The following is a 6,961-nucleotide window of genomic DNA, read 5'->3' as shown; positions in this document are numbered from 1 at the left end:
TATCAAAGTTAATATCACCAGTCATGTCATGTCTGTATCATGTACCCTTGATATTATATGACAAGAAGGACACCTCATCTCTGTGGTATCATTCCCCAAAACCCAAAATCCCAGCCTAATCATGAGAAGAACTTCAGACAAACCCAAATAGAGGGGCATTCTTAAAACAAAAACAAAACAAAAAAAAACTCACCTCTCTAAAACTGGCAAGGTCTTGGAAAACAAGGAATGATTGAGAAATTGTCATTAACTAGAGGAAACTGGAGAGACATGACAACTAACTGAATGCAATGTGCTATTGTGGCCTGGATCCTAGAACAGAAAGGGCATTAGGGGAAAAACTGGTAAAATACACATGAAGTCTGGAGCTTAATTACTAGTAATGTTCCAATCTTGGTTTCTTAGTTTCAACAAATATACCATATAGCCATTTAAGATGCTAACATGAGACGAAACTGGGTGAGGGATAGACAGGATCATTCTATACGTTTTTGAACTTCTTTGTAAATCTACAATTATTCAAAATAAAAAGACCTATGAGTATATAGCAAGGAGCTGTGGTGGTATAGTGGTTAACACATTTGGCTGCTAACAAAAACTTGGTGGTGTGAAATCACTAGTCACTCCTCAGGAGAAAGATGAGGCTACCTGCTTCCATAAATGTTTACAGCCTTGGAAACCCTATGGGGCACTTCTACTCTATCCTATAGGGTTATTATGAGTCAGAATTGACTCGATGGCATTTTTTTTTTTAGTGGATATATAAGAACTTCATACATGATAAAGATGGCACCAGGAATCAATGGGTAAAGATGGTGTGGCAGATGGCAAAGTAAAGCCAGAAATTCCTTCCAGCCTGGAATAGATGCTAAGGAACTCTGGTGGCATAGCGTCTAAGGCATTTCACTGCTAACCAGAAGGTTGGCTGTTCAAACCCAGCAGCCACTCCATGGAAGGAAGATTGGGCAATCTACTTCTGTAAAGATTTACCACCTTGGAAAGCAAAGGGGGTTGCTAAGAGTTGGAATCAACTCGATGATAGTGAGATTGGTTTGATTGTTTGATGGAATAGATACCTCTTTGCAGTATGACTTTGCAGTTTCTTCCATGATGAGGCAGGGGACAGTACAGATTTCACGTGTCCATCTTCAGGAGCATCTCCTTATTTAGGGATAACTTCTCCTCTCAGACTATTCCTGGCTTGCTAGTTTTAACTGCAACAATTTTGTGCGTTTGCACTATTTTCTTTAGTCTTTTACGATTTAGTTTCCTTCCTTCATTTCTTGTATGAACATTTTAATTACATCAACACTGTAATTTTGCTTTGTTACTACTGAAGTAACCTTTCATCATTGATCTCAAAGGTAATTACTTTTTCAGAGAATTCACCTTCTGAAGGTTTGGTCAGGACAAGCCACTCCTTTGCATGCAGGAAGACTAATAGAATGTCAGGCAGGTTGCCATGAGTGCTGAGAAGATGGGTAAAGTGGGAAGACATGACTGGGGTGGACAGGGAACAGTAGACATTTGAAAGAGGTAAAGAAGAGAGCCATGGCATTCCAGGTAGAAGCCATGGCTAATACAAAGGCATTAAGGTGGGACCATGATCAAAGTGATCAAAGAACAATGGAAAGATCAGTGTGTCTGGAATGAGGGGTCCCTGTGCTAATATGTTCAGTTGCTAACCGAAAGAGCGGACATATGAGTCCATTCAGTGGTACCTGGGAAGAAAGGCTTGGAGATCCACCCCAGCCATTGAAAACCCAAAGGAGCACAATTCTACTCTGACACACATAGCACCACCATGAGTGAGAGATAACACGACAGCGGGTGGTTACAGGTTTGGAATGGAGGGAGGTGAGAATGGTAAAAATAAGATTGACTTGAGAGTTGTCAGCCAAGGAACACTTGATGCAGCACCTTGTTGGACAAAGTACAGACTTTCTATTTTTTGAATTGTATGGATACACAGTTCCCAAACCAGGCACTAATGTATGTGCCCAGAGCTCCGCAAGAAACTCACAGGGTGCCAGGGAATATTTTCAAGAGTTGAGGGAAATAGAGATTCTTGACATCTGTTGGTCACTGTGCAAATCATTAACTAAAGGTAGTTTATCATTTCAACATGAGATTGTGCTACATTCCTTTTGATGATGTCATATCTTTGCAAAGCTGTGTTGCTGTGATAAAAACAAATACTAAGCAAAAATATGTGTATTCATTTTTCAAATGGCTATTTAACTGTTACAGCAAAAATGTTATTAAGCTTTATGGACCTATTAATAATAAAACAGGAGCTCTGGTGGTGTAGTGCCTAAGGCATTTAACCAGAAGGCTGGCTGTTCAAACCTACCAGCCACTCCTCAAAAAGAAGACTTGGCAATCTACTTCTGTAGTAATACTTTCTCAGAAACCCAAGGAGGGGTTGCTGTGAGTTGGATCTGACTCAATGGCAGTATGTGTGTGTGTGTATATATATATATTGCCTGTGAGAAATTACTAAGACACTAAACGCTCTGTGAACTGAGAAAGTTTGGGAACACTATACCCGTAATCAGAGCTCACTTTTGTTGATTCTAAATTTTCTTTAATAGATTTTGATGTGTGTGTGTGTATATATATATATATATAGTTGTTATGTGCCATGGAGTTGGCCCTGACTCATAGTGACCCCTCCTTGGGTTTCCAAGGTGGTATCACTACGGAAGTAGATTGCCTAGTCTTCCTTCCAAGGAGTGGCTGGTGGATTTGAACCACCAGCCTTCTGGTTAGCAGTCAAGTGCCTTACGCACTATGCTGCATATATGTATGTGTGTGTGTGTTTAATATTTATAGTTATTTTTGTTAATCTCCTACATCTAGTATATCACTTCAAAAGATATGCTCAGAAAATGCCTGCAACATAGAAAAACATGGAACACTTCACAAATTTGCATATCATCCTTGTGCAGGGGCCATACTAATCTCTGTATTGTTCCAATTTTAGTATATATGCTGCTGAAGTGAGTACAGATTTTGATACATTTTTAGTAGCTTTAAGCTTTCTCTTGAAAATGACCTTTTAATAAATTTTATATCTGAAATTTATGGGCCATGGTCAACATCCCTAAATTAAGATTTAAGATTACTACCTACAGAGGGAGCCATTGACAGTTCCAGTGGTGATCCAGCTTGGGTGTGCAGGAACTGCAGCCCTCTGAAGCTGCCTTCCCAGACCCCTGTGCAACTGCCTTGGGTCTCCCAGTCTCTGCCACCTTGCTGAAATTTTTCAGAGATTTTTCCTGCTGCTGACCAAAGGGAAACTGACTGGACGTATTCATAACTACCCCTCTTTTCTTCCCTCCCAAAACCCATTGCCATCTAGTTGATTCCGACTCAAAGTGACCCTATAGGACAGAGTAGAATTGTCCCATAGGGTTTCCAAGGCTGTAATCTTTACAGAAGCAGATTGTCACATCTTTCTCCTGAGGGGAGCTGGTGCTCTTCCATTAGTAGCTGAGCACTTAACCACTGTGCTACCAGGGCTCCCTTTTCTTCCCTCAAAAAAAAACCAAACTCACTGCCGTTGAGTCAGATCCAACTCATAGTGACACCTCATTGGGTTTCCGAGGCAGTATCTCTACTCTGAAGTGGATGATCCAATCTTCCTTCCGAAGAGTGGCTGGTGGATTTAAACTGCCAGCCTCCTGGTTAGCAGTCAAATGCCTTAGGCATTATGCCACTACAGGGTCAGACACCATGCCTTTGAGGACTGGAAGAGCTAAAGTCAGACTTGCTGACGTTTTAGAGAAAAGCCAGGTCCTAAGAACTCAGGAGGAGCTCTGGTAGCATAGTGGCGAAAGCACTTGACTGCTAACCAGAAGGCTGGCGGTTCAAATCCACCAGTCACTCCTCGGAAGGAAGGTTGGGCAATCCTACTTCCGTAGTGATACTGCCTTGGAAACCCAAGGAGGGGTCGCTATGAGTCGGGGCCGACTCGACGGCACATAACAACAACAACAACAACAAGAACTCAGGTATATTATAGAGGGCTAGGGACAGTGGTGCTGCTGGGTACAGGAGGAGGTATTCAGGGAATGATGTGGGAAGGGAAAGGAGGTATTCAGAGACTGGAATGGGGGAGAGTATCCCAGGCAGTTCACAAGGAAGAGAAAACAAAATTCTGGTGGAAAAACCTATCCAGTGGCCTTCCAGAGGGTCAGAATAACTGCTACTACAAGGAACAAGTTGGAAATTAATTAATTGAGTAGGCAAAGTATATTTGATCACAAAGACATTCCTTGGAGTTCAAATTAAAACCAAACACTGTCTCATGAACAAAAATAATACACCAAAGTCACAAAGTAAATATATTTATTACCGTGGGTACTCTTTAATTGAATTTCTACTCCAACTATCTCTTGTAGCTCTAAGCTGCACCACAATCCACAACATAAGTACAATGAGTGGCAGAGCTGGGATTTGAACCTTTATGCTCTGATCATAGAGCCCATACCGTTAACCACTATCCTACACCATGTCAACTCACAGGGACAAGCTTGTTTTTTGTTTTTTGTTTTTTTCCTAGAGCCACCAAATCAGCTTCTTTCCAACACACCAGACACCTTTCCTTCTATCAGTATTCCTTTCTTGAGACAGAGAGCTAGGGAGAAAGAACATCTGGCCCCAAAAAGGGGAGGGAAGAAAACAAGGGAGGGGTAAGAGAAGTGGTATCTAGAGACATACATTCTCTTCCTCTCAGGTGGGACCCTGCTGGTCTGGGTCCCTGCTGCATTTACTGAGGACAAGAGTGATGCCTTAAGGCTTAAGAGCAAGAACAAGGGCAGGATATGCCTTAAGGCAAGAGCCACTTTAAGGCTTCTGTCCCAACTCAGGCCACTGCAGCCTTGGAAGGGGGAAAGTGTCTGCTTCCTCCAGAATGGAATCCATGCTCTCCACCAGAAACTGAGTGTACCACTTTGAACACTTGGGAATTTTCACCCTGAAAACTCATGGATCAGAATTCAATCATTCAGGTGCTTCAAGGATTCCTAAAAGTTTATTTGTGCTGCACTCTTCTTTCACAAAGAGAAAAATACGAATAATAGAAAACAAACCATTAGTACATACAAGCAATAAGTGAAAAACAATATTTAAAAAAATGTTAACTAATCAGTTGCTGTAGAGTCCACTCCAACTCAGGGCAACCCCATGTGTGTCAGAGAGAGTGGTGCTCCTTAGGGTTTTTAATGGCTGATTTTTCAAAACTAGGTCATCAGGTCTTTTTTCCAAGGCATCTCTGGGTGTTCTCAAACCTCCCACCTTTCAGTTAGCAGCTGAGTGTGTTAACTATTTGCATTGGGGACTCTATGTTAAGGAATCAGTATAGATGTAGCCCAATCTTTTAAAATTCTACATCTGTTTAAAATAGATGAAGGGCTTTTAGAGCCAAAAAGGACTTTAAAGACCAATCTTTTCATTTGGCAGATGTGAAAAATGAGAGGGAGGGAGGTTAAATGCCTCTGTAGGTGCCTGTCTCACAGTGGCAGAACTGGGACTTGAACAGAAAGGAGTCTCCTAAGCTATTCGAAGACGGTTGTTCAAAATTCCTTTGACCAATGCATAGAGACAGAAAGTAGACTAGTGGTTACCAGGGGGCGGGAGAGGGAGGGATGGCAGTTATTGCTTAAGGGATACTGAGTTTCTGTTTGAGGTGATGAAAAAATTTTTGGAAATAAATAGTGGTGATAGTTGCACAGTTCCAACACCATTGGTGACACAAATAGTTTGCACTAGATTACTTACCTAAAGGTTGGTGCTTCAAATCCAGCCAGTGGCACCACAAAAGAAAGGCTTGGTGATCTGCTCCTATAAAGATTATAGCCAAGAAAAGCCTAGGGATCAGTTCTGCTCTGCAACACATGGGGTCTTCATGAGGCAAAATCAACTTGGCAGCTATAGGTTTCATGTACAATATTGGGAATATAACTAATGCCACAGTGAATATAATTAATGTACACTTAAAAATGGTGCAAATGGCAACTTTTATGCTACATATATTTTATCATTAAGAAAATTCCTCTGACCTTGAATGAGATGTAGGTACAGATATCAGTTCACGATAGCACACACATTTTTTAAGACCTCCTCTTGCAGGCTTTCTGGCCAAACATTACCCTCATACCCTCTCTAATGCTGTCCTTGCTGAGCAGGCCCTTTGCTATTGATGTGGCTCTTGGTGCCAGTTCTGTAAACAAACCATCATTTGTTGCATTCTAAAAATAAGCCTTTTAGTTCTGGACAACATTCGGCTCACTCTCCTGAACTGAAAAGTTGGTTATTTATGATGCTGATAAATGGTGGCTTATGTCTCCTTAGAATGGTTACAGTTGGCCTTCTTGGAAACAAAAGCCTTACCTTGATGGCAGAGGTGACAGGATATGTTCAGGGCTGAGAGTTCAAGTGTAAAACTCACAAACAGTTTCTAAAACAAGTTTGGGATGGATATGTACAGAGAGAAGAAGCCAGGATATCAAGGAAGGACAAGAGGGATGCAATTTACAGCTGAAAGAAAAGACGGGGATTACTTCAAAAAAAAGAAATATGCCCCGAGAATTGAAAACACAACTCAAACAGATGCCTGTACACCAGTGTTCATTGTAGCTCTACTCACAATAGCCAAAAGGAGGAAATAATCCACCTTAAAGAAGCCAGTCACAAAAGTCAACTTCCTGTATGATTCCATTTATATGAAATATCTATAATAGGCAGATTCATAGAGACAAAAAGTAGATTAGAAACAGCCAACATTATTCTCAATGGAGAGACTGAAACCATTCCTCTTGAGAACAGGAACCAGACAAGGATGCCTGCTATCACCACTGCTATTCAACATTGTACTGGAAGTCCTAGCCAGGGCCATAAGGCAAGAAAGGGAAATCAAAGGCATCCAAATTGGTAAGGAAGAAGTCAAACTATCCCT

At 41.3% G+C, this 6,961-nt stretch overlaps 1 non-coding gene across 1 annotated transcript; it reads right to left on the bottom strand.

The window, feature by feature from the left end:
* Nucleotides 1–2,906: 2,906 nt before the first annotated feature.
* LOC122150035 lies at nt 2,907–3,010 on the bottom strand. Its single transcript, XR_006163449.1, has one exon. It is a non-coding gene; the product is annotated as a U6 spliceosomal RNA (small nuclear RNA).
* Between the last annotated feature and the right edge of the window lie 3,951 nt (nt 3,011–6,961).

The sequence above is a fragment of the Orycteropus afer genome, unplaced genomic scaffold, assembly GCF_000298275.1.
Source record: "Orycteropus afer afer isolate SDZICR_OR568_19922 unplaced genomic scaffold, OryAfe1.0 scaffold00078, whole genome shotgun sequence".
Classification (NCBI taxonomy): domain Eukaryota; kingdom Metazoa; phylum Chordata; class Mammalia; order Tubulidentata; family Orycteropodidae; genus Orycteropus; species Orycteropus afer.
Note: the sequence above shows the minus strand (reverse complement) of the source record. Positions and strands in the feature narration are given on the sequence as shown.